This window comes from Leucoraja erinacea, chromosome 5, assembly GCF_028641065.1.
Source record: "Leucoraja erinacea ecotype New England chromosome 5, Leri_hhj_1, whole genome shotgun sequence".
In the NCBI taxonomy this organism is placed as follows: Eukaryota; Metazoa; Chordata; class Chondrichthyes; order Rajiformes; family Rajidae; genus Leucoraja; species Leucoraja erinaceus.
In genome coordinates, this window is record NC_073381.1 from 91342300 (window position 1) to 91370133 (window position 27834).

At 46.7% G+C, this 27834-nt stretch overlaps 1 protein-coding gene and 1 long non-coding RNA gene across 2 annotated transcripts in view; one reads left to right on the forward strand and one right to left on the reverse strand.

Moving 5' to 3' along the window:
* Positions 1 to 835, reverse strand: part of LOC129697556 (xanthine dehydrogenase/oxidase-like) — a 77502-nt gene extending 76667 nt beyond the window's left edge. Inside the window, exon 1 of the mRNA XM_055636224.1 lies at positions 702 to 835. The gene's annotated coding sequence lies outside the window, so the exon portion shown is untranslated. The remainder of the gene's footprint in view (positions 1 to 701) is intronic.
* LOC129697557 (uncharacterized) lies at positions 816 to 4429 on the forward strand. The gene is made up of 3 exons (XR_008723545.1): positions 816 to 1080; positions 2214 to 2388; positions 3245 to 4429. It is a non-coding gene; the product is annotated as an uncharacterized LOC129697557 (long non-coding RNA).
* Positions 4430 to 27834: the final 23405 nt, after the last annotated feature.

Below are 27834 nucleotides of genomic sequence, written 5' to 3' on the forward strand. Positions count from 1 at the left end.
TTGGGGACAGCTCTGCCCAATACGGCAAGAAACTACAGAGTTCTAGATATAGCCCAGTCCATCCCACAGACCAGACTCACTGCCAGAGACTCCGTCTACACTTCATGCTGCCTCGGGAAAGCAGCCGACACAATCAACGACTTGTCCCACCCCGGTCATTCCTTCTTCTCCCCGCTCCCGTCCGGCAGAAGGTACAGAAGCTTGAAAGCGCGCACCACCAGACTCAGGAACAGCTTCTTCCCCTCTGTGATCAGGCTGCTGAACAGCCCTTCCATAAGCCAGGGCACTGTCCGATTCACCTCTACCCCATTGCGGACATTGGACTTCGTCTGTGGAACTGGTGCGCTACAATGCTGAGAACTATATTCTGCACTCTGTATCTTCTCCATTGCACTACCCATTGTACTTGAGTTTGACTTGATTGTATTTATGTCTAGTATTATCTGTTCAGTTGGGATAGCATGCAGAACAAAGCTTTTCACTACACCTCAATACAGGTGACAATAATAAACCTAAACCTACTCCTCTGAATCTGCTTGTTTGCCAAGATTGAGCCACCTTTGATATTTCCCTGGCACCTAGGAATGAACATTTATTGAATTTACAATACAATACCTTTTATTTGTCACTTGAACCTCACATGAGGTTCAAATGAAATTTGGTTTCTGCAGCCATACAAGAAAAGAACCAAGACATCTCACCTGCACCACGATCTGGTTCTGAACCACCGTTGATGTTTGTCTCCTCAGAGGTAATTGGACCTGGAATCCTTGATTCCACGATGAATGCAAGATAGCACTGAGAGGAAAAAGGCAACTTCTTACTTCTTGTTAGTTTCCTCCAAATTGCCCTTTGGAGTTTTCAGCTGTCAATCATTAACAGACGCGGGACTGATTAAACTTTCAAAATACAGACTGCCCTTGAACTTCACCACTGGTCTCCTCAGTTTCCTTTCACCACTCTAGAGTTATGAAGAACTGCAGTGGGTTTATACGTTTATTAATGGAACAGATTTGAAGACTGCAACTGACGTGGCCCTGGACAAGTTTTTTGATTATTCACAGTTTAATAATGCTGCAGGTACGTTGGATGGTTGTTCAATGTTACAGCACAGAATGTATCTTCCTGGGGGGGAGTTGAGAAGATCCTCTTATGTCTGAGGTGGGGGCTCAGTGGGAGGGAACTCCACTATGGGGAGCACTGAGTGTGTGTGAGTGTGAGTGCACAATTGGGCAGTTTCACCGTGTGTCCAGGATCTGCTGTGTGCGTGTGCGTGTGTGTGTGTGTGGTTGTCTGTGTGCGTGTGTGAGTGTGGGTATGTGTCTGGGGGGTGGGGTGTGTGTGTGTGTATACGTGTATGCTTATGTGTGTGTGTGTCTGTGTGTGTGTGTGTCCAGAATCTTGTGTGTGTGTGTGTGTGTGTGTGTGTGTGTGTGTGTGTGTGTGTCCAGAATCTTGCGTGCGTGTGTGTCCAGAATTTTGTGTGTGTGTGTGTGTGTGTGTGTGTGTGTGTGTGTGTGTGTGTGTGTGTGTGTGTGTGTGTGTGTGTGTGTGTGTGTGTGTGTGTGTGTGTGTGTGCGTGTGTGTGCGTGTCCAGAATCTTGCGTGTGAGTGTGTGTGTGCGTGTCCAGAATCTCGTGTGTGTGTGTGTGTATGTGTGTGTGCATTTGTGTGTGAGTGGCTGTGTGTGAGTGAGTGTGAATGTGAGTGTGAGTGTGTCTGTGAGAGTGTCTGTGTGTGTGTTTGTATGTGTGTGAGTGTGTGTGCATGTGTGTGTGCATATGTGTGTGCGTGTGTGCATGTGTGTGCGTGTGCGTGTGCGAGTGTGTGTGCGTGTGTGCGGGAGTGCGTGTGCGTGTGTGCGCGAGTGCGTGTGAGTGTGTGCATGGGTACAGGTGTAAATAGATGAGGGGGGCTGTGTAACAAAATTAAACATGGAAAATACTTATTTGAAAGGATAATTTAGACGTATATTTACTGGTTTGATGAGGTGGGATATTCCTTTTGCCCAGAGATGCTGCCCATCCCGCTGAGTTACTCCAGCTTTTTGTGTAATTCCTCTATAAATCCTCAGCAGGTCAAGCAGTGGCTGTGGAGATGAGACAGAGTTAATGTTTCAGGTCAATGAAGTGCATCACAACTCCACCAATGGCCTTTGCCATCCTGAACACTTTCCACATACACTCTGTAATTGAGAACTCTTCTCTCCACAGATACGATTGTTCCCATCTCTGCTCCTTGTGAGGTTTCTGCCCCATTTGACAACGGCGATATAAATCAGGAATATTCATTTCTCATTTCTCTGCCACTTGAAGTCCAAAGTCTACCTGAACCAAGTGACCCATCAGTTCATGTTATCCATGGTTTGGAGAAGATTGTTTACGTCAGGTGAGATTTGTTGGTGTTTATCCTGTTGAATAGTTTATTGAATGTGGCACCACAGATAGATAGGGCGGTCAAAAAGGCTATCGGCCCATTGGCCTTCATCAGTTAGGATATTGTTCGAAGTTGGGAGGTCATGTTGCAGTTATATAAGATGTTGGTGAAACTACATTTAGACTATTGTGTTCTGTTCTGTTCTGGGCATCATGTTACAATAAAGATACTGCCAAGCTGGAAAGGGTGCAGAGAAGATTTATGAGGATGTTTCCAGGAACCGAGTGCCTGTGCCGAAGGGATAAGTTGAGCGGGCAGGCTAGCACTCGAAACCTTGGATCGCAGGAGCTTGAGGGGTGATCTTTTAAAATTGTATAAAATCATTAGAGGGATAGATCAGGTAGACGTACAGAGTCTCTTGCCCAGAGTAGAGAAATCAAGAACCAGAGGACTTAGGTTTAAGGTGAGGGGGGGAATGTAACAGGAACGTGTGGGGTAACAGTTGCATCCGGGGGGTGGAGGTTGTATGGAATGAGCCGCAAGAGGATGTAGTTGAGGTCGGTAGCATCACAATGTTAGTAAGAATTTCATTGTTTTATCTGGGAGAGATGACAGTAAAACACGTTTGACTCTTGTCTCTTGAATGTTTAAGAAACATGTCAGACAGATACATGGCTAGGATTGTTTAGAGGTTTAGAGGGATATGGGCCAAATGCTGGCAGGTGGGACTAGTCTAGACGGGGCATGTTGGTCGGTGTGGGTAAGTTGGGCCGAAGGCCTGTTTCCACTCTGTATCACTCCGTGACTCCATGAGTCAGCAATTGGGAAAGGGTTACATTGTTAATTTAATCTTCAATATTTATTCCAGATTGTTCACAGGACATACCAGGAGAAAACTGAAGACTTTGAGCGTCTCGCCAATGAATTCAAGAATGACTTGGAAAATGATCAGCGTGCCTTTTACAGCAACCGTGTCTATCTGGGAAGGTTCAACAAACATGGACTATTTCAGATACACAAAAATGCTGGAGAAACTCAGCGGGTGCAGCAGCATCTATGGAGCGAAGGAAATAGGCAACGTTTCGGGCCGAAACCCTTCTTCAGACTGACCTCTGGACTATTTCAGATTGGGTTCCAAAAAAAGTAAAACAGAATTTATCTCTCAGATGTTGTGCTACATTTGCAGATTTAAAAAACAGTGAGATGTGCTAAACTCTATTCTTAACTTTAACAAGGTTCTCCCAACATCTACAAGTCGGTGGGTATTTTTAAGGAGGAGATTCACAGGTTCTTGATCAGTACGGGTGTCAAAGGTTATGGGGAGAAGGCAGGAGAATGGGGTTAGGAGGGAGAGATAGATCAGCCCTGATTGAATGGCGGAGTAGATTTGATGGGCCAAAGGCCTAATTCTGTTCTGAGGATTTATGAACATTTACAACATGTGGTCTGGATTGTGGAGAGTGTAATCCCTGGGTGCTGTAGGAAAAGCAACTCATTGACCGGAGGAGCTACTAGTGGGCCATTGCTCCTGTTAACACCAGTCCATTCTCAGCTGCTCTTGCGGCATTAATAAGCTCTTGTCTCTAGATTATTTGCATGTGTTTTGTTTTCCAAACTACTGGGGATGTATTCTCACTGTGAAATAAAGAGGGTGATGCATCACAACACTGGGTCTCTGGGTCGATTCTTACTCAGAAACAGAACTGGTCACTGATCACATCTCCAGTCCCACAGTGACGCCTTGGCTCAGCACACTGTTGGAGAGATGCACGGTATGTTGCCCTTCACTGGAGGAGGACAAAACCCACTTGCTCCAATTGTACACAACTTTGTTGACATCGCGATTCCAGTCAGAAGAAAATAAGTCTGTCCTCAAAATCCTATCTCCTAATTTTAGTCTGCAGTTAATCAAACGGTACATTTAATCAAACAGTATAGATTTAGTAAACAAAAAACTGCAGATGCTGGTTTATTTAAAGAAAGACACAAAGTGCTGGAGTAATCAGCGGGCCAGGCAGCATCTCTGGAGAACATGGATAGGTGACGTTTCGGGTCAGGATTATATTTCAGGCGGATTGTGGGGGGGGGTGGCGGGAGCTGGAAGAGAGGAGGGGCCGTTAATGGATGAATAGGTGAGGGGAGGGGGTTTGAGAGGAAGATGTTTGGAACAAAGGCCAGAGATGAGCAAAAAACAGAAGGCATGAGACAAAGGGATTGAAGAGTTGAGAATTGTGAAGCCAGAGGATGTGAGTGGAGGGGGAGGGGAGAAATAGGCGTTAGTCCAGGTGGGGAACAGGAGGATTCAACGGGTCAGCTATCATCTCTGGAGGTCATGCATGGGCATTGTTTCAGTTCAGGACCCTTCAGAGAGCAGTTTGTCCATTCCCTCCACAGATGCTCTCTGGCGTGTCGAGTTCCTCCAGCACTTCGTGTCTTACTCAAGATTCCAGCATCTGCACTTCCTTCGTTCTCCAATTGCAGCTCATGTGTACTTCTTAACTTCCATTTACTAAAGCTTGTTTGGCTTCTAGTCATAAACAAGATATATATAAACATTGCAAAACATAGAACACACAGTGGTGGGGCACGGTGGCGTAGCGGTAGAGTTGCTGCCTCACAGCGCCAGAGACCTGGGCTTGATCCTGACTGCGGGTGCTGTCTGTACAGAGTTTGCACGTTCTCCCTGTGCATTGTACATTGTCCATGAGTTTTCTCCGGGATCTCCGGTTTCCTCACACACTCCAAAGACGTACAGGTTTGCAGGCTTGGTAAATTATCCCTAGTGTGTATAGGATAGTGAGAGTAATAATAATAATAATCTTTATTTATATAGCACTTTTCAACAAAACCAGTATTTGAACCAAAGTGCTTTACAGAGATTGATTAAATTAATTGAACAGATCAAATGTCAATAAATCCATACAAAACAAAAAAGAGAAAAAAGAAAAAAAAGACACAGAACAGTACACTATAGTATGCGGGGATTGCCGTTCGGCATGGACTCGGTGGGCCGAAGGGCCTGTTTCCATGCTGTTTCTCTAAGCTAAACTAAAACACAAGAACAATCCTTTGGCCCCCAATGTCTACGCCAAACATAATGCCAAGACAATCTTTTATCTCCCTGCACATAGTCTATATCCCTCCATGTACCTATCCAAAATTATCTTAATCACCAGTAACAAACCTGCCTCCACCACCACCCCTGGCAGCGCGTTCCAGGCACCCACCACCCTCTGTGTAAAACACTTGCCCCACACATGTCCTTCAAACTTTGACCCTCCCGATTTAAAACTATGCCGTCTAGTCTTAGATTTTTCCATCCTGGAAAAAACATTATGACTGTCTACCTTCCCCAGGCGTCTCAAATTTTTATATACTTCGACCAAGTCGACCCTACTTATGATCCACATTAGAACTGACCCTGTTGATTAGTTTAGGGTTATTATTGTCACTTGTACTGGGCACGTCACGTGTACATAGAAAATATGTGCAGGAGTAGGCCATTCGGCCCTTCAAGCCAGCACCACCATTCAATATGATCATGGCTGATCAGCCTAATCAGTACCACGTTCCTTCTTCCCCCCCATATCCCTTGATTCTGTTAGGCCTAAGAGCTACATCCAACTCTTTCTTGAAAACCTAACTCTCTCTTGAAACCATCCAGTGAATTGGCCTCCACGGCCTTGTGGCAGAGGATTCCACAGATTCACTACTCTCTGGGTGAAAAAGTTTCTCCTCATCTCAGTCTCAAAGGGCCAACCCTTTATTTTTAAACTGTTCAAAGGTTTAAAGGTTATTTTATTAGTCACATACACCTAGGTGTAGTGAAATGCTTCTTGCCATGCAGCACATAAAGAAAGAATACAAACATAACAGTAATAAAGAAATTTAAACATAAAAACATCCCCCCACAATGGTTACCATTATGAGGGAAGGCACAATGTCCAGTCCCCATCCCCAGTTCACCCATAGTCGGGCCTATTGAGGCCTCCACAGTTGCCTCAACGGAGGCACGATGTTCCAGGCAGTTCTCGCCGGGTGATGGTGCTCCGGCGTCGGGAGAATCCTCATAGCGGCATGGGACACCTGGGACGGCCGCTTCCGTACTGGAGGCCGTGGCTTTTCCGAAGCCAACAAGGCCACGCCGGATGGAGCTCCACAACTGGTGATCTCGCTGAGAGATCCCAGGCTCCCAATGTTAAAGTCAGCGCCTGATGGGAGAGGGGAGAAGAAGGAATGAATGGGATGAGACTGATCCTTGATTATTCTGCTGGCCTTGCCGAGGCAGCTTGAGGTACGGATAGAGACAATGGAAGGGAGGTTGGTTCGTGTGATGGTCTGGGCTGCGTCCACAATTCACTGCAATTTCTTGGGATCCTGGATGGAGCTGTTCCCGAACCAAGCTGCGATGCATCCCGATAAGATGCTTCATACTGTTGAAGCAGCTTGAAGTGTAGATGGAGCCCAAGGAAGGGAGGTGGGATTGTGTGATGAACTGGGAACTAAAGCACCAGGAATCTCATGGGATTGTTCCGAGTCTCACATGGCAAAGTATTTGAATATCTGCTATTTGTTTCATGCAAAGAAAACTCTCCATGTCTGCTCTAAAGTAGAGAAGTTGAAAAACAAATGGCATCAGGAGAAAGATCAAGAGATGATGCAAATCCCCAATTGCAAAACAGCTGGGTGTTTGGTCCCAATGGCTCCTGTGAACCTCCCCCTGTTGACTTGGGTCCCTTGGCACTGTGTGTGAAGCCGATAGTTTTAAACTTGGGTTTTAAGATGGACAGTGATTTTAAATTAGATCGTCAAATAGGCGCGGTAGTTAAATCCAGGTTCTTTCATTTAAGGCAGCTGACAAAGGTGAAGCCCATTCTTGAACGACAGCATTTTGAAACAGTAATCCATGCCTTCATCACGTCTCGGCTGGATTACTGTAACGCACTTTATTTTGGAGTTAGCCAATATTCCCTTGCACGTCTCCAGTTGGTTCAGAATGCTGCTGCTCGCCTTTTAACTGGAACACGTAAGAAGGAGCACATAACGCCTATTCTGGCCTCCCTCCATTGGATGCCTGTGTACTCTAGAGTTCATTTTAAGATTCTTTTATTTGTTTTTAAATCTTTAAATGGTCTCACCCCGCCTTACCTCTCTGAGCTGCTTCATCCCTACGCTCCTGCTCGGTGCCTCAGGTCAGCTGATCAGCTGCTCCTGGAGGTACTGAGGTCTAAGCGGAAGCTCAGAGGGGATAGAGCCTTTTCTGTTGCTGCTCCGGCGTTATGTTCGCGTGAACCGCAGGACGAGAACGGATGAATGGTAGATGACTGGATCTTTTCTTGTATATTGAACGGGACTGCGAAGCTCAAGGTACAAGAGACAATGGAAGGGAGGGTTGGTTCGTTGTGATGGGGCTGGTCTAACAATTCTGGGATTCATGTTGGGAACACTCTACCTTTACACATTAGACAGGCCCCTTAAAACCCTTTTCTATTCCTTGGCTTTCGCCCCTGCATGAGACTTTGCTCTTGTTTTAGTGTTTCTATTATTGTTTTTTATTGTTTTTACTGTCTTTTAATGTTTTTATTGTTTTGTTTTATGTTTATGATTAGTCATGTACAGTACTTTTGCAACAATGGTTGTTTTTAAAGTGCTCTATAAATAAAGTTCAGTTCAGGTCAGTTCAGTTCAGAATCACAGGTTCAGAGTTACAGCAACTCAGTAAAAACTGTTAATGTCTCAACTACCCAAACTTGATAACATTAAATATTTCCTAGACGAGGCCAAATACTAATTTACCGAGTAATTAAGTCTAATTGAGCGTCCCAATTCCAATCCCTATATGTCACTTTCATTGGGGTGATGAGGGAGATCAGTGTGTGTGAAACTGTCACACTGAGGGTCAGTGTGTGTGAAACTGTGTCACTGTGAGTGTCAGTGTGTGTGAAACTGTGTCACTGTGAGTGTCAGTGTGTGTGAAACTGTGTCACTGTGAGTGTCAGTGTGTGTCAAACTGTGTCACTGTGAGGGTTCGTACCCATTAATATACTTCCATAGAGTATTTGATCAAAGTTTAAGCCTGTAAAGTTGCAGCAAGTAAGAATGACGTTGTTCTGTTCCTGGTACATATGGCTATTAAACACTTGCTCAGTAGTTTTCTGTTGCTGAGGTGGGATTATTAGTTTGAGTTTATTGTCACATGTACCGAGGAACAGGGAAAAGCATTTATTGCGTGCTAACCAGTCAGCGGAAAGACTATGCATGATTAGAATCGAGCCGTCCACAGTGTACAGTGTACAGAGTTGCCTTCTCTCTGGTAGGCTCCAGTACAAGCTGCTCCAAGAATCAATCTCGGAGCCACTCCACAAACTCCCTTTCCTGAGGTCCAGTATCAACCTGATTTTCCCAGTCTACCAGCATATTGAAATCTCCCATAACCACCGTAGCATTATCTTTGTTACATGCCAATTTTAACATGATTCAACTTGCACCATATATCCAGTCGGCTGTTTGGGGGCCTGTAGATATCTCCCATTAGGGTATTTTTAATCTTACAATTCCTCAGTTCTATCCTTATTGGCTCTACATCTGATTCTATGTCACCCCACGTAAGGGACTAAATTTCATTCCTTACCAACAGAGCTACCTCCACACCTCTGCCCACCTGTGTGTCTTTTCAATAGGACGTTCCCGATGTTGGGGGAGTCCAGAACCAGGGGCCACAGTTTAAGAATAAGGAGTAATAATAATAATAATAATAACTTTCATTTATGGGCGCCTTTCAAGAGTCTCAAGGACACCTTACAAAAATTTAGCAGGTAGAGGAAAAACATGTAAGGGGAATGAAATAAATAGTAGAGACATGACTATTACACAAAGTAAATACAGAATTCAATACAAAACACAGTATGAGGCAATTAATGCACAGATGAAAAGGGACGGCACGTGGGGCTAAGGATAGGCAGAGGTGAAGAGATGGGTCTTGAGGCGGGACTGGAAGATGGTGAGGGACACGGAATTGTGGATCAGTTGGGGGAGGGAGTTCCAGAGCCTGGGGGCTGCCCTGGAGAAGGCTCTGTCCCCAAAACTGCGGAGGTTGGACTTGTGGATGGAGAGGAGACCGGCTGATGTGGATCTGAGGGACCGTGAGGGTTGGTAGGGGGAGAGGAGGTCAGTGAGATATGGGGGGGCCAGATGGTGGAGGGCTTTGTAGGTGAGGATCAGGATTTTGTAGTTGATCCGGTGGGAGATGGGAAGCCAGTGAAGTTGTTTTGAGGACTGGAGTGATGTGATGCCAGGATTTGGTGTGGGTGATGAGTCGGGCGGCTGCGTTCTGGACCAGTTGGAGTCGGTTGATGTAGGTGGAACTGATGCCAAGGAGAAGTGGGTTGCAATAGTCCAGTCGGGAGGAGATGAAGGCATGGATGAGTCTTTCAGCAGCAGGCGGTGTGAGAGAGGGTCTGAGTTTGGCGATGTTGCGGAGATGAAAGAAGGAGGTTTTAATGACGTGGCGGATGTGAGGCTCAAGGGAGAGGGTGGAATCAAAGATCACGCCAAGGTTGCGGGCCTGGGGAGATGGGGAGACAGTGGTGCCGTCGATGGTGAGAGTGGGGTTATTGATTTTGCTGAGTGTGGCTTTGGAGCCTATGAGGAGGAATTCTGTCATCGCTGTTGAGTTGAGGAAATTATGTTGCATCCAGGTTTTTATAGCTGACAAACAGGAGTTGATATGGTAGAGGGGGGGGGGGGATTTGAAACATAGAAACATAGAAATTAGGTGCAGGAGTAGGCCATTCGGCCCTTCGAGCCTGCACCGCCATTCAATATGATCATGGCTGATCATCCAACTCCGTATCCCGTACCTGCCTTCTCTCCATACCCCCTAATCCCCTTAGCCACAAGGGCCACATCTAACTCCCTCTTAAATATAGCCAATGAACTGGCCTCAACTACCCTCTGTGGCAGAGAGTTCCAGAGACTCACCACTCTCTGTGTGAAAAAAGTTCTTCTCATCTCGGTTTTAAAGGATTTCCCCCTTATCCTTAAGCTGTGACCCCTTGTCCTGGACTTCCCTAACATCGGGAACATTCTTCCTGCATCTAGCCTGTCCAACCCCTTAAGAATTTTGTAAGTTTCTATAAGATCCCCTCTCAATCTCCTAAATTCCAGAGAGTATAAGCCAAGTCTATCCAGTCTTTCTTCATAAGACAGTCCTGACAACCCAGGAATCAGTCTGGTGAACCGTCTCTGCACTCCCTCTATGGCACTAATGTCCTTCCTCAGATTTGGAGACCAAAACTGTACGCAATACTCCAGGTGTGGTCTCACCAAGACTCTGTACAAGGTCTGGTTTGGTGCCAAGGTAGATCTGGGTGTTATCAGCGTAGCAGTGGAAGTCCAGATTGAAGTGGCGGAGTATCTGACCAAGGGGGAGGATGTAGATGATGAAGAGGAGGGGGCCGAATACGGAGCCTTGGGGAATGCCTTGAGTGACTGTGGCTGTAGCAGAGGTGTGGTTATGGAGAGAGATGAAGTGGGATCTGTTGGAAAGGTAGGAACGGAGCCAGCTGAGTGCAGAGCCTTCAATGCCGAGGTCTTTGAGTCTGGTGAGCAGGATGTTATGGTTCACTGTATCGAAGGCTGCGCTCAGGTCGAGGAGGATGAGGATGTTGAGGGAACCAGTGTCAGCAGAGGTGAGGAGGTCGTTGAGGACTTTGAGGAGAGCAGTTTCTGTGCTATGGAGGGGGCGAAAGCCAGATTGGAGGGGTTCAAGTAGGTTATACGCAAGGAGGTGGGAATGAAGTTGGGACGCAACGATACGCTCCAGGGTTTCTGAAAGAAAGGGGAGGTTTGAGATTGGGCGGTAGTTAATGAGAGAGGAGGGATCAAGACCAGGTTTCTTTAAGATTGGTGTAACAGCAGCAGTTTTGAAAGCGGAGGGGACAATTCCTTGGGACAATGAGGAGTTGAAGAGATTAGTGAGGTAGGGGCAGAGAACGGGGAGGCAGGGCTTCAACAGGGGAGTGGGGAGAAGGTCGAGGGAGCAGGTAGTGGGTTTGGAAGAGCTGATGAGTTTGGAGATTTCAATACGGGTGACCAGGTCAAACTGGGAGAGGAAGCAGTGTGGAGGAAGGGTAAGGAGGTCAGTGGATATGTTGAAAGGAAGGGCCTTGGTAGGTGGCGGAGTACATGCTGGGGAGTCGGGTACAGGGGATAAAGATTGATAGATGGTGCTGATTTAGAATGAGTAATTGCTGAGTAAGCCATTTAGAACGGAGACGAGGAAACACCTTTTCTCACGGAGAGTGGTTTGTCTGTGGAATATTATTTCGGAGTCACGTGAGTGACTACGTGAAGAACCCGCCAGGACGCATGTGTGTCATATCGTCTATCGCATTGCGTTACGACTGGCAGGGTGGACGTGATTCTCCTGCCAGCAACAGACCTGAAGTAAGTTTTTTTTTAAACTTTCAGGTTTAAATCTTCTTGCAGAAACCTCTACTTAGAGGTCCTGCTAAAAGTCCGGGGCAAAGTCGGGACAGAGGGGAGACCCCAGTCACGAACTTCAGGGAACCCCGGTCACGGGGAATTCCGCCCACGGACCTAGGCGTTTGGAAGACGGGTAGCGAGCGATGGCGAATTCATCTTTGAGCTGCTGGCGGCAGAAACAGCGGCTTCTTATTGGTGGAGAACCCACTCGGGAGACCGTGAAATACGGGAGCGGGCGGCGGTGGATTCGCCTTCGAGCTGCTGGCGGTGGAGCCAGCGGCTTCATATTGGTGCCGGTGGCACCTGCAGAACCGCTCCGGAGACCGCAGAATACGGGGAGCGGGCGGCGGTGGAGTCGCCTACTGAGCCGCTGGCAGTAAAACCAGCGGCTTCATATACACCCCCCCCCCCGCCCCCCCGAAGCAGGATAACCCCCCCCCCCCCCCCCGACTTTGAAAATCACGGCTATCCCTTTTATAGGGACCGCGGGGATATCCCGGCTGCAGTTACTGCGGGGATACCCAGATCGGGGGGGTGGGGGGAATCCTGGGTCGGGTGCATAAGTCCTCCCATACGGATAAAGGTATGGAACCACATCGATGATGTCTCCTGTCACGGATGCAAGTTGGTAATATTAAACTGGTTTGAATATTTACTCTGGTTTGGGATAACATAAGATTAGTTTATCCGCTCATCGGGTTGAAGATATTTGAAATTTAACTGGATGAGGCAATGATACACTCAGTAGCGTTGCAAAATGGGCTAACTCCAGTTTCTAGATTATTTACCAAATCAGTACTATCAATGCTTCGACTGCATGGAGCTAACAAATAAGTGGCATGGCCAATCTGGATGATATTGAACATTAGCCTTATCAGCAACATAGCTATATTTGTGAAATTGGTTCACACCCGTCCAGTTAAGTTTAAATTAAGTTGATACCAACTGAAACTATTGGTTATTGGGATACAATCATCCATTTATTTGTTGGGATCAGTCTGAGACAAAAAATTAGACCTTTGCTATTTTTAGCTGAAACTATCAAAGTCACAATAATGGACAGATTTGCTCCACTAAAACCTCTCATCCATAAATTTTCAGTCATTTCCAAACTGATGCTATTGCCCAAAGATGGGTAATTTACTAATACCATCTCTAGTTGCGGAGGCAGAAGGGATTAGCATGAGTTATCAAGTGTTCAGTCATGGTATCAACAGCCAATGGACACCAGGTGCATTCGGTGCATTATAGGGTGTGTGGATATGCATAAACTGCATGCACAAGTCCAAGGTGATACACTTTGGTGGTGGTATATGTTAATCACAAAGGTACAATCAAATCAAAGTATCCAGTGATAGTTTTACCAAACCGCATTTAGCACTGGTGTATTATTATGCAAAATCAATGACTACACAGAATGAATGTGTGATCACAAAGTATTTAATGACATTGTGGATCAATGGAACTGACTATTGAGATGCTTGCATCCAGGCTCAATCAAAAGTGAACGAGGCATATTAGTGGCGAAGGGTGCATTCTCGCTACACTAAGGAGGAATGTTCTTTATGTCTTCCTCCATTTGGCCTCAATAGATGGTCTTGCAAAATTCAGCAAGATTCCCACTTCTGGGTTTTCATAGTGCCTGCCTGGGTAATATACCTATGGCTCCCACTGAGGCGAAGAATGAGCATAAACCTTACATGGTTATTTCCGGATAAAATAGATGCTGGCTCAATTGTGATGTCGAAACCATCCTCTGCATGATATAATCAATTCATAGACTTACAGACTCTGAGAGATCATTCCTGCAGCTCGGGTTGTCAAACCATAAGCATTACGAGTGCTCACTACAGATTGCAGGGATAGCACCAAATAGCAGCTATCTGCATAGGATATGGGAAGCATTGTTTATGCTTCCTTACTTTTCACACGGCACGGATAACTGACACATTGAAATTCAGTTTTATGGGATTATAACATTAAGTTAATATTCCATTACTGTGCCTGAAGTACCTCCTCATCATTTGGCTGCGGAGAACATAAACCACTCTGTCCGGTCTCACCCTCTGACATCTAGAATATGAAGGTGTCGTCAACTTAAAACCTCTCAGGCATAGGGACGCAGAGGTATGGGTTGTTAACATTGTACTACATCACTTCGCCGATGGGCACCAGCAACATCCCTGTCCATGGTCATACTCACGTACTAGTGATTATGCCATGGTGCTGACTACAGCACTACGGGTCCAGTCATTACTACAATGGATAGGATGATCATATCTGCGGGCTATAATAACATGTTTTGTTTATGATTAGTCAAGCAGATTAGACAGGGACACAAGACCAAACTAGATGTTGCATATCCCATGGACCTTGGGTTGCGTGTGATCACGCATCTACACTAGTATGTCAAGGTTCCTAAGAGCCAAGGCTCTGACAGCAATATTGTTAGTTACATAAAACCTCATTAGAAGGAATCACTACGAACCTTCTCCAGAAAGTTATATGGGTCTGGCATATACAGGAGTGTACATTGACATTGAGTCTCACTCCACCAGGACCGCTATACCTCAGCAGCAGGGATGGACCACATCTTAGCGGTTGCAGCATGGTCAAACTATTGATCTGTCCAAATATTCAGAATAAACCTATTGCCAGATCGGGCGTATTTGCCAACTCTATGTTAGGTATGGTTCATACTTCCTCCTGGTTGAGGAAGGTTACTATTGCCACTGTTGTTCATTAATAGCATCAACATGTCTATATCTATGTCAGTGGGGGCGCTGCAAGCCGGCGCCCTGTCAGCAGCGTGTCCGTTTTTTTCTACTTTTTTTGTTTTTTTAGTATGTTTTTACAGTATGTTTTTGATGTTTCTTGGTGTGTTTTGTGTGGGGGGGGTGGGGGGGGGGGGGGGGGGTGGTTGAGGGGGGAAAACCGCTTCTGGCTGCGGCGCGAATTTTAAATCTTCGACCGCCGGCTTCAGTCGCTTCCTCCATAGAGAGGCAACTTTTTCCTGGTCGCCTCCCCCGTGGCCTAACAGCAAGGATCGGCGTGGCCTTTCCTGGAGATGCGCCCGGGGCTTCAGCGGCGGGCGCAGTGCGGACTCGGCGTGGAGCGGGCGAGCCCTCGCTGGGGCTTGCTGGAGGGGAGCGCTCCATTTCGCTGGCCCGCGGCAGCCGGCAGCTTGAAGCTCCAGCTGACGCGGCGTCTGCAGCCCGGGATCCCTCGTGGGGGACCCAGGAGGAAGAAGAAGCTCCGAATGCCGGCCCGCGGCCAACTTCCACCGCGGGCCCGGCGTGAACTTACCATCGCCCCTGGAGGGGAGCTTCGACCGCCGGCTCTGCAGTCTGCGGTGCTTCTGGCTGCGGCGTGGATTTAAAATCTTCGACCGCCGGCCTGCGGCCTACACCACCCTGAAGCCGTGGTCTCCGGTAGGGAAGAGCCGATCCTGGACTTACCTTGACTTTTACCTTGTACCTTTATCATCTGGACGCCCGCAGCGCCGGCTGTGGAGGGTTGAGGTCCTGACCACGGGGGAAAATGGAGGACAGGCCAAGTTCTGTGCCTTCCACCACAGTGATGAATGCTGTGGTGCATGTTTGTGTTAGATTTTTATTGTGGTTGTGTGTTCTTTATTATTGTACTGCAGCTGACAAATTCATTTCACTTGCACATTATGTGCAATGTGACGAATAAAACTGATTGATTGATTGATTGATGTCTGAATGCATTCTTAATGTTCACTCATTGGGTCTGCTCCCCAGCGCAAGATTCCACCACCCACCCGTTCCCCCAACGCAAGCCGTTCCCCCAACGCAATATTGCACCACTCACGCATAGCTCCCAACTGCGCAGGTACGGCTCATTTTTCCTCATCCCTCGGCACTCCCTCTTCCTGCTTTTCAGCCTCCCTCTTCAATCCCTAGAGAGAGATGGGGGTAGAGAGGGAGGATGGGTAGAGAGGGAAGAGGGGGTAGAGAGAGAGGAAGGGCTGAGAGGGAGGGGGGGTAAAGAGGGAGGGGGATGTGGGTAGAGGGAGAGGGGAGGGGTGGAGAGGGGGGGAGAAGGGAGGGGGGGAGAGGAGGGGAGGGGGGGTAGAGGAGGGCAGGGAGGTAGAGAGGAAGAGGGGTAGAGGGAGAGAGAGGAGGGTAGAGGTAGAGAGAGGGAGGGGGTAGAGGGAGAGGGTAGAGTGTGGTAAAGGAAGGGTAGAGAAGGAGAGGGCGAGGAAGGGAAAGGGATAGAGAGGGATGGGGTAGAGAGGGTGGGAGTGAGGTTAGATAGGGAGGGGGCATCTCCCTCCTCCACACCTCACCATCTCCCTCCTCCACAACGCCCCACTCCCCACCTCATCTCCCTCCTCCTCATTTCCCTCCTCCTCCTCCCCTGACTCCCACTCCCTGCCCCAGGACCTACCCAGGTCATAGAGCAGTGCCAGGGCCTGGAACACGGCCTGTTTCTCGTACTTGGCCGGGCCCTGGCTGTAGACTCCAGCCGTCAGCTCTGCCGCTGCCTGGGCTATAGTGCAGGCTACGACTTCATCTCCGGGCTCGTCCCTGACCACGGACCCAGGTTCCAGAAGCGGCTTCTTTTTCGGCCCCCGGTCACGGTGCCATCATAAGCCCCGGGCTCTGCCTTCACTCCAGCTCCAGCACCACCCTCCCCACCGGGCATCGGACGCTACCAGCAGTTGCCACGCGGGCACTATAGTGCCCCTCCCTCCTGCAGTGTCCCGTTCTACCTGGCGACTGCATTGTGATGTCACTCTTTTTTTTTCCGAAACGGATGACTTTTCGGGCTCTTTTTAAAACTTTAAATGAATGAAAAATTCAGAAATAAAGGTGGGAATACAAACATAGAAAATAGGTGCAGGAGTAGCCCTTCGAGCCTGCACCGCCATTCAATATGATCATGGCTGATCATTCAACTCAGTATCCTGTACCTGCCTTCTCTCCATGCCCCCTGATCCCTTTAGCCACAAGGGCCACATCTAGCTCCCTCTTAAATATAGCCAATGAACTGGCCTCAACTACCTTCTGTGGCAGAGAATTCCACAGATTCACAGAATGTGACGGGAAGATGTTTATGTGAGTAGAATGTGTGAAAATGGGAAGGCTGGGGCCTAGCGTTTGGAAGAAAATAGGAATTAACCAGATTGTGCTCAGATGACTGACACACACACACACACACACACACACACACACACACACGCACACGCACGCACACACCCACACACACACACACACACACACACATACACACACACACACACACATACACACACACACACACACACACATACACACACACACACACATATATACACACATACATATATATATACATACACACAAACAAGAGAAGAGCTTTAGCAATATGGACCAGATAATGGTGCTGAGGTTAAAGAACAACCATTATCTCCCACAATGGAAGAGCAGACTCAAGGGACCGAATGCTGCCTTTTATGTCCGTCACTTTTTGCATGTCTCCTTTCCTAAAATAATCTGTATCTGTAATCATTGAATCATCAATTAGCAACTTACCATTGCATTCATACAGATAAATAATTTGCAAAAAAAAAAAAAGATTGGAATGCTGTTAAATGCTTTTATAGCACCTGCCTAAACTACATCCTCTGGCAGCTCATTATAGCTGGCAGCTTATACCCACCACTCTCTGAGTGAAAAACCTGCCCCTCAGTTACCGATTAAATATTTTCTTTCTCACCTAAGTGCCCCACCCGCTGACGTTCCAAAAGCCCACCTCCTGCCCCATACATGAGAAAGTTGGCGGGTAACACATTGAACTCATCAGCTGCCTCATGACCAACTCGGAGACGGGTGATTCTCCATCCCAGATTGCCTGAGATAGCGGGAGGAAAGCTCACTCATCTGCAGTTGCCTGCAAGGCTGACAGAGGGCAGCATAGCCTTTCCGATCATCTCATTTTTCCAGTTAAAAGGGCCAACATATCCCGCTTACTACAGTCAGCTGTTGATGGGCTCACTAATAGGTACGGTTGCCAACTGTCCCGTATTAGCCGAGACATCCCGTATATTGGGCTAAATTGGTTAGTCCCATACGGGACCGCCCTTGTCCCGTATTTGACTGCTACTACTCGGGTTGAGGGGACTGTCGGGTCAGAGCACCCCGTCCGGCCCCGCCTCACCCGTCCCGACATAGTGCAGCCCATGGAGTGCAGCAGCAGCGCCTCGCCCGTGGCCCCGTCGGTCGGCAGCCCGGCCAGCTGTCCGACCTTCGGACCTTCGCTTACCGCCGACACCACCGCCCCTCCTTCTCATGGCCGATCATCGGTTCATCCGCCGGCTGGGCTTTGTGTGCAGTCCAGCACCCGGGCCAACTCATCATTCACCCAGCCACGGCCGATTGCCGTCGGGAATTTGTCCCATATTTTGACCTTTTGTCCCTTATTTGGGAGTGAGGAAGTTGGCAGCCCGATTGGTAGGTACACATAAACTTTCAGGAATTCATGGAAGAAAGTTTCGGTTTCGGTTTATTATTACCACATGTTCTGACGTGCAGTGACATTATTGTTTTGCATGCTATCCAAACACACCAGATAATACTGTACCTAAATACAATCATCAAACTCAAGTGCAAAAGAGTTTAGAACTCACTCTTTCGAAATACAGCATGCAAACTGGCCCTGCGGCCCACCGAATCCACACCGACCATCGATCACCCGCTCACACGAGATCTATGTGATCCCACTTTCTCATCTACTCCCTATACACTAGGGGCAATTTACGGAGGACAATTAACCTACAAACCCGCACATCTTTGGGATGTGGGAGGAACGGGAGCATTTATTTCAAGAGGGCTTGTATACAAGAACAGAGATGTAATGCTGAGGATCTATAAGGTACTGGTCAGGCTGCATTTGGAGGATTGTGAACAATTTTCGGCACCATATCTGAGGATCTTGTAAACCTCCCCTGGACCCTCTCCAGGGCCAGGTGCTGGCTCTGGAGAGGGTCCAGAGGAGGTTTACAAGAACGATCCCAGGAATGATTGGGTTAAATTATGATGAGCGTTTGACAGCACTGGGCCTGTACTCTCTGGAGTCAAGAAGGATGAGGAGAACCCTTATTGAAACTTACAGAATAATGAAAGGCTTGGATAGAGTGGATGTGGAATTCTTTGCCACAGAAGGCTGGTGTCAAGGGTTATGGGGAGAAGACAGGAGGATGGGGTTAGGAGGGAGAGATAGATCAGCCGTAATTGAATGGTGGAGTAGATTTGATGGGCTGAATGGCCTAATTCCGCTCCAACCATCCGAGGGAAACCCACGTGGTCATAGGGAGAATGTGCAAACTCCACACAAACTGCAACTGAGGTCAGGTTCAAATCCGGATCTCTGGTGCTGTGAACGGAGCATCTACCAGCTGCGCTACTGTGCTGCCCTCTGCCAATTCTCTATCACTTTTTCTGCTGGGAGCCAGGATATACAGTGCATTCAGAAAGTATTCAGACCCCTTCATTTTTTCCACGTTTTGGTGCGTTACGGCCTCCGTCATTCTTAAATGGAAGAACTTTAGAACCACCGGGACTCTTCATAGAGCTGGCTGCCCGGCCAAACTGTGCAATCGGGGGAGAAAGGCCTTGGTCAGGGAGGTGACCAAGAACCCGATGGTCACTCTGTGTATAGGGAGAACCTTCCAGAAGGACAACTATATCTGCAGCACTCCACTAATCAGGCCTTTATGGTAGAGTGGTCAGACGGAAGCCACTCCTCAATAAAAGGCACATGACAGCCCGCTTAGAGTTTGCAAAAAGGCACCTAAAGGACTCACACCATGAGAAACAACATTCTCTGGTCTGATGAAACCAAGATTTAACTTTGGCCTGAATGCCAAACGTCACGTCTGGAGGAAACCAGGCACCGCTAATCACCTGGCCAATACCATACCTACGGTGAAGCAAGGTGGTGGCAGCATCATGCTGTGGGGATGGTTTTCAGCAGCAGGAACTGGGAGACTAGTCAGGATCGTGGGAAAGATGAACGGAGCAAAGTACAGAGAGATCCTTGATGAAAACCTGCTCCAGAACGTTCTGGACCTCAGACTGGGGTGGAGGTTCACATTCCAACAGGACAGCAACCTTAAGCACACAGCCAAGGCAACGCAGGAGTGGCTTTGTGACAAATCTGTGAATGTCCTTGAGTGGCCCAGCCAGAACCCGGACTTGAACCAGATCGAACATCTCTGGAGGGGCCAGAAAATAGCTGTGCATTGATGCTCCCCATTCAACCTGACAGAGTTTGAGAGGATCTGCAGAGAAGAATGGGAGAAATTACCCAAATACAGGTGTGCCAAGCTTGTAGCGTCATACCCAAGAAGACTTGAGGCTGTAATCGCTGCCAAAGGTGCCTCAACAAAGTACTGAGTAAAGGGTCTGAATACTTATGTAAATGTGATATTTCAGTTATTGCTTTTTAATTACTTTGCAAACATTTTGTTTTTGCTTTTTTATTATGGGATATTGTGTGTAGATCGATGATTAAAAAAAAATGAATTTAATCAATTTTAGAATAAGGCTGTAACGTAACAAAATGTGGAAAAAGTGAAGGGATCTGAATCGTTCTGAATGCACTGTATATGGCACTGAGCCCATCACAACCTATTTTATAGACATAATCTCACCACCAGGATGCCCTACAAATAGACATGTATAAAAACAACAGTGAATTTAGATTTTTTTTTTTAACCATGATTGGGGTAGATTTGTTGATGTGAATTATGTACTTACCAAGAAATGTAATATGTAATTTTAGTTTAGAGATACATTGTGGAAACAGGCCCTTTGGCCCACCGAGTCCGCACCGACCAGCAATCCCCGTTACACTAGCACACACTACACACGAGAGACAGTTTACTATTTTTTTTTACCGAAGCCAATTAACCTACAAACCTGTTCAAGAAGGAACTGCAGATGCTGGAAGATCGAAGGTACACAAAATTGTTTGAGAAACTCAGCGGGTGCAGCAGCATCTATGGAGCGAAGAAAATAGGCGACGTTTTGGGCCGAAACCCTTCTTCAGACTGACAAACCTACAAGCCTGGTTAGACACAAATGCAGGTGTATTTCAGCGGGACGGGCAGCATCCCTGGAGAGACGGAGTGGGTGACGTTTCGGGTTGAGACCCTTCTTCACCCAAAACATCACCCATTCCTTGTCTCCAGAGATGCTGCCTGTTCTGCAGAACGACTACAGAATTTTGTATCTAAACCAGTACGTCCTCCTGCACTCATCCATTCGCTGCTCGTTACTGGAGCCCTCCAATCCCCACTGCATCCTTGTAAATCCTTCTCTGCACCTTCTCTAGCTTAATCAAGAGTCAAGAGGTCATTGTTATGTATGCCAACAATGGAACAGCTAAATCTTTACAGCAGCCTAACACAAAAAATATAATAATAAAAACAATTCAATGTGAATAACCGTAATACGAGGCAGACATATTAGTGTAAAAACCAAAGTCCATAGTGCATCCAAAGACACAGTCCATAGAAGGTCATTGCTGTGGTTTAGTTAAGTTTAGTTTAGAGATACAGCATGGAAACAGGCCCTTTGGCCCACCGAGTCCGCACCGACCAGCGATTCTCCCACATTAACACTATCCTACAAGCAGCGACATTAGGGACAATTTACAATTTACACATTCACCAAGCCAATTAACCTACAATCTTGTATATCTTTGGAGTGTGCGATCGAACCTGAGTCTTGGGCGCTGCAAGCGCTGTAAGGCAGCAACTCTACCGCTGTGCCACCCTAGAGTTGTGTTAAGGGCCTGTCCCAATGTACGAGGTAAATCAAGAGTTTTCCCGCATTTTCCCCTGATTTTAACTCGGAGAATGTCCGTAGCGGGTCCGTAGGAGTTTGTAGTGGGACAGGCCCTTTAGTGTTGTGTATTGTTCTAGAGTCTGATGGTTGTTGGGCAGAAGCTGATCCTGAAGCTGGAGGTCACAGTTTTCAGGCTCCTGTACCTTCTTCCCAATGGTGGGAGTGAAATGAGAGTGTGTTCATGCACATGCTGCTTTACAATGAATATACATAGTACTGGAGGAACTCAGCATGTCAGTCGACATCACTGGAGTTAAAGGACATGTCTGGACCCTTCTTCAGACATCTTTATCTTTGGGATATGGGAGGAAACCAGAGCACCCGGAGGAACCAGCCACAGGGAGTGGCCAGGGTGCGAAACGGCCTTGATTATGCTGCTGGCCTTGGAGTTAATAGAAGGGAGGTTGGTTTGTGTGATGGTCTGGGCTGCGTCCACAATTTGCTGCAAGGCAGCATCTCTACTGCTTTGCCAATGTGCCGCCCCTTATTTAATAGAAAATAGACAATAGGTGCAGGAGTTGGCCATTCAGCTCTTCGAGCCAGCACCACCATTTACTGTGATCATGGCTGATCATCCACAATCAGGACTCAATTCCTGCCTTCTCCCCATATCCCTTGACTCCGCTATCTTTAAGAGCTCTATCTAACTCTCTCTTGAAAGCATCCAGAGAATTGACCTCCACTGCCTTCTGAGGCAGAGAATTCCACAGATTCAAAACTCTCTGGGTGAAAAGGTGTTTTCCTCATCTCCGCTCTAAATGGCTCACCCCTTATTCTTGAACTGTGGCCCCTGGTTCGTGTTCAATCACTTAATAATCTTATATGTTTCAATAAGATATCCTCTCATCCTTCTAAATTCCAGTGTATACAAGCCCAGTCGCTCCATTCTTTCAACGTGACAATTCTGCCATCCTGGCAATTAACCTTGTGAACCTATGCTGCACTCCCTCAATAGCAAGAACGAGTCACTCTGCATCCTCATAGAATCCTCCTCACAGTTCACATGGCTACCAGCTTTGTGTCATCTGCAAATTTGCTAATGTTCCTCTTAATCCCTTCATCTAAACCATTAATGTATATTGTAAATAGTTGCGGTCCCAGCACCGACCGAGCCTTGCGGTACCCCACTAGTCACTGCCTGCCATTCTGAAAGGGACCCGTTAATCTTTGTTTCCTGTCTGCCAACCAATTTTCTAACCATGTCTGTACCCTACCCCCAATACCATGTGCTCTAAATTTGCCCACTAATCTCCTATGTTGGACTTTATCAAAGGCTTTCAGAAAGTCCAGGTACACTACATCCACTGGCTCTCCCTTGTCTATTTGCCTAGTTACATCCTCAGAAATTCTACATTCGTCAAGCATGATTTCCCCTTTGTAAATCCATGCTGTCTCGGACCGATACAGTTACTGCTGTCCAACAATATTTTCTCCCCACTGGTGTTTCCATCCCCTTCGGAATCTATATCTTCAGTTGCTCTCAATGTCTGACCTAGTGAGGGATTCAAGATTGTGTAGCTGGAACAATCACAACACATTGTGAGAATAAAATCCTCTCCTGGATGTGTTAAAGAGTGCTGGCTGATTGCATTACAATGATTATAGGACAATTAGAAGGAATGATCCCACAGCTCAAAGGCCAAAAGGTCATAAGTGATAGGAGCAGAATTAGGCTATTCGGCTCATCATGTCTACTCCGCCATTCAATCATGGCTGATCATTCTCACCCTCCTAACCCCATTCTCCTGCCTTCTCCCTGCAACCCCTGACGACTGGACAGAAGGTGCGGTCAGAAAGGAGAGATATTAGTCAGTCTTATTCTCCTGAGTGATGAAGTGCTTTGAGAGGTTGATCATGGAGCAAATCAACTCCTACCGCGACAAAAACCTGAACCCACTGCAGTTCGCTTACCGCCACAACAGATCAACGGTGGATGCGATTTCGCTGGCCCTCCACTCCGCTCTGGACCACTTGGACAACAAAAACTCATATGTCAGGCAGTTATTTATTGATTACAGCTCGGCATTCAACACCATCATCCCCTCCAAGCTGGTTACTAAACTCGCAGAACTGGGTCTCTGTGCATCCCTCTACAATTGGATCCTCGACTTCCTCATTCACAGACCTGTCTGTTTGTATTGGTGGAAATGTGTCAGCCTTGATAACAATCAGCACGGGAGCACCTCAAGGCTGCGTGCTCAGCCCCCTGCTGTACTCACTCTATACCCATGACTGCGTAGCCAATCACAGTGCGAACTCCATCATCAAGTTTGCTGACGACACCACTGTTGTGGGACGTATCACTGATGGGGATGAGTCAGAGTATAGAAGAGAGATCGAGCAACTGTCCATATGGTGCCAGCACAATAACCTGGCACTCAACACCAGCAAAACCAAGGAACTGATTGTGGTGTTTGGAAGGAGTAGGAGGGGGACCCACAGCCCCATTTATATCAACGGGTTGATGGTTGAACGGGTCAAGAGCTTCAAATTCCTGGTGGTGCACATCTCTGAAGATCTTTCCTGGTCCAAGAACACTAATGCAATCATCAAGAAAGCTCATCAGTGCCTCTACTTCCTGAGAAGATTACGGAGAGTCGGTTTGTCAAGGAGGACTCTCTCTAACTTCTACAGGTGCACAGTAGAGAGCATGCTGACATGTTGCATCGTGGCTTGGTATGGCAACTTGAGCGCCCTGGAGAGGAAAAGACTACAAAAAGTAGTAAACACTGCCCAGTCCATCATCGGCTCTGACCTTCCTTCCATCGAGGGGATTTATCGCAGTCGCTGCCTCAAAAAGGCTGGCAGTATCATCAAAGACCCACACCATCCTGGCCACACACTCATCTCCCTGCTACCTTCAGGTAGAAGGTACAGGAGCCTGAAGACTGCAACAACCAGGTTCAGGAATAGCTACTTCCCCACAGCCATCAGGCTATTAAACTTGGCTCGGACAAAACTCTGATTATTAATAACCAACTATCTGTTATTTGCACTTTATCATTTTATTTATTCATGTGTGTATATATTTATATTATAGTATACGGACACACTGATCTGTTTTGTAGTAAATGCCTACTATGTTCTGTGTGCTGAAGCAAAGCAAGAATTTCATTGTCCTATAAGGGACACTTGACAATAAAACTCACTTGAACTTGAACTAAACGTGTTCCAAAAGAATTTATTTAATTACGGGCAGACGGTACAGATCAATGAGGACAAGGACAAACACTCAAAATCAGTTTTTATCCCACAGCAATAACTGCATTTAATATAGCCACCAAATGAGCGCAGGTGCGCTACATACCAAAGGGATTGTGCAATCGACAGAAGAATGTATGGTTGTGTATGCCTGTTTTTTCCTGTGATTTATTTTAGTTGTTTATTTCAGATATTCTCTTTTACATATCGTTAGCTTTTAGATAATGTGTGAATGGTGCACTGGCTGGTTGGCATTGTTAATTTTTTTGTACATGTTTACATGTTATAATGACAATAAAGAATCTATCTATCTATCTATCTATCTATCTATCTATCTATCTATCTATCTATCTATCTATCTATCTATCTACCTATCTATCTATCTATCTATCTATCTATCTATCTATCTATCTATCTATCTATCTATCTATCTATCTAATAACAGGAAAAAAGCTTATACTCAAATTCTGGAAAAACGCTCCTCTACCAACAATAAAAATGTGGATTTCAAACATGTTCGAAACATTACACCTGGAAGATATGAGACTCCTCCTCGCAGGCAAAGCAGACCACTTCCAAAAGACGTGGTCTGCATTTATGGACTTACTACAAGCATAAGGTGCAACAGTAATTTAAAAAATAAATGGTGCCAGGATCTGGTAACGGGGGATGAAAAATATGGTGGGTATATCCCTTTGTGCATAGTTTTTTATAATAGAGCGATTGCTTCTCTTTCTTTCTTTCTTTTCTAGGGTCTATTTCTTAACGTTCTTCTCTAACTCTCTTTCTAATTGGTTTTCTTTTCCCAACACTTTCTTGCACTATCACGACTCTTTCTCACTTTCCTTACTTCTTTTATTTCTATCTTTCTTAAAGCTCAAAAAATGAAGGGGTACAACAAACGTAATAAGATATATGTGGTGTGTATTACTGTAACTTATTGTACTTGAACTTGAAGGGGTTAAAAAAAACATGGGTCAAAGCGCACTTGAGGATGGTCTGGAGTGTTACACAGAAGCAAGGATTAACTCAAATGGCTTTCTCTCTCCAAGACAAACAATTGAAACAAATATCATGCGACCAGTTTGAGCTCACCTGGCTGTTTTTGCCAGTTAAGAAAATTAATGCAGCGATCTTTCACTTTACCATTTAAAGATTAAACAGGGGTCAGGAAGAATTGGAGATTAATTCCCCCTCCCATCCCAACACCAACCTTGCTGGCCTGGGCCTCCTCCATTGCCAGAGTGAGGCCAAATGCAAACTGGAGGAACCACTGTACCTTACAACCCATGCTTTGGAATTCTCCAATTTCAAGAAAATCCCCACCCTGAACACACCTCGTTCCTGTGTCTCTCTCCCCCCATGTTGGTGTGTGCCCATTTATTCTAGTATCTCCCACCCCCCTTCCACTGCCACCCTGCTCCTTTGTGTAGGAAGGAACCAATTATGCTAGTTTACACCAAAGATAGATGTAAAATGCTGGAGGAACTCAGCAAGACTGGCATCATCTCCATTCCTTCTATCCCGAGATGATGCTGCCTGTTACTTACTGCCGCTGAGTTACTTTAGCATTTTGTGTCTTTCCTCTCCTCCGTACACTCTTTCCCCATACCTGAGTCCCTCATTTTCTTTATATCCTCTCCCCCACCACCTTTTCCCATTCCCCTTCTACCAGTACTGCTCCCTTTGGCTTTAAATTTCAATCCTCACATCTCCTTCTCTGACATATTTTTGTCTCCTTTTCATCTCCAGCCTTTGTCACTTCCTCCACCCCAGTTTGAGTTGAGTTTATTGTCACGTGTACCGACGTACAGTGAAAAGCTTTAGTTGTGCGCTAACCAGTCAGCAGAAAGACAATGCATGATTACAATCGACCATTTACAGTGTAATGATACATGATAAGGGAATAACATTCAGTGCAAGGTAAAGCCAGCAAAGTCCGATCAAGGATAGTCCGAGGGTCACCATAGAGGTAGATAGTAGTTCAGCACTGCTCTCTGGTTGTGGTGGGATGATTCAGTTGCAGGATAACAGTTGGGAAGAAATTGTCCCCGAATCTGGAGGTGTATGTTTTCACACTTCTGTACCTTTTGCCTGATGGGAGAGGGGAGAAGAGGGAGTGGCCAGGGTGCAACATGTCCTTGATTATGCTGCTGGACTTGCCGAGGCAGCGTGAGGTGTAAATCGAGTCAATAGAGGGAGGTCGGTTTGTATGATGGTCTAGTCTGCATCCACAATTTGCTACAATTTCTCTCGGTCTGGTTGGGGCTATTCCCAAAACCAAACTCTGGTGCATCCTGATAAGAATGCTTTCTATCTGACAGCATCCCACTCCCTCACTTGTATCAACCCATCACTTGCCAGGCTTTGCCCTGCTCCTATCTTTCTTTCCCCCCCACCCAACTCAGTCTGAAGAAGGGTCACGGCCCTAAACGTAATTTGTCAATTTCCCTCAAGAGATGGTGCCTGACCCCTGATCTCCCTCTCCTGACAGTCGGTAGAAAAGTCTTGACCCGAAACATCACCCATTCCTTCTATCCAGAGATGCTGCCTGTCCCGCTGAGTTACTACAGCATTTTGTGTCTATCTTCAGTGTAAACCAGCATTTGCAATTCCTTCCCACCCACTATGTTTCTCCTGCACTTTGTGTTTTGTTAGAGATTAAACTGTTTTGTCCAAAGCGCAGATTCTAACTCTTGGCATGTTCTAAGTGCACTTCAAACCCTCGGCACTGCAATCCCGGGAATTAACCTGGTGAACCTACGCTACACTCCCTCAATAGCAAGAATGGCCTTCCTCAAATTTGGAGACCAAAGCTGCACACATCTGTGCTGAACATCTCTTTACATTTAGTACTTTAGAGATACAGTGTGGAAACAGGCCCTTCGTGCCCATCGAGTCCATGCTGACCAGT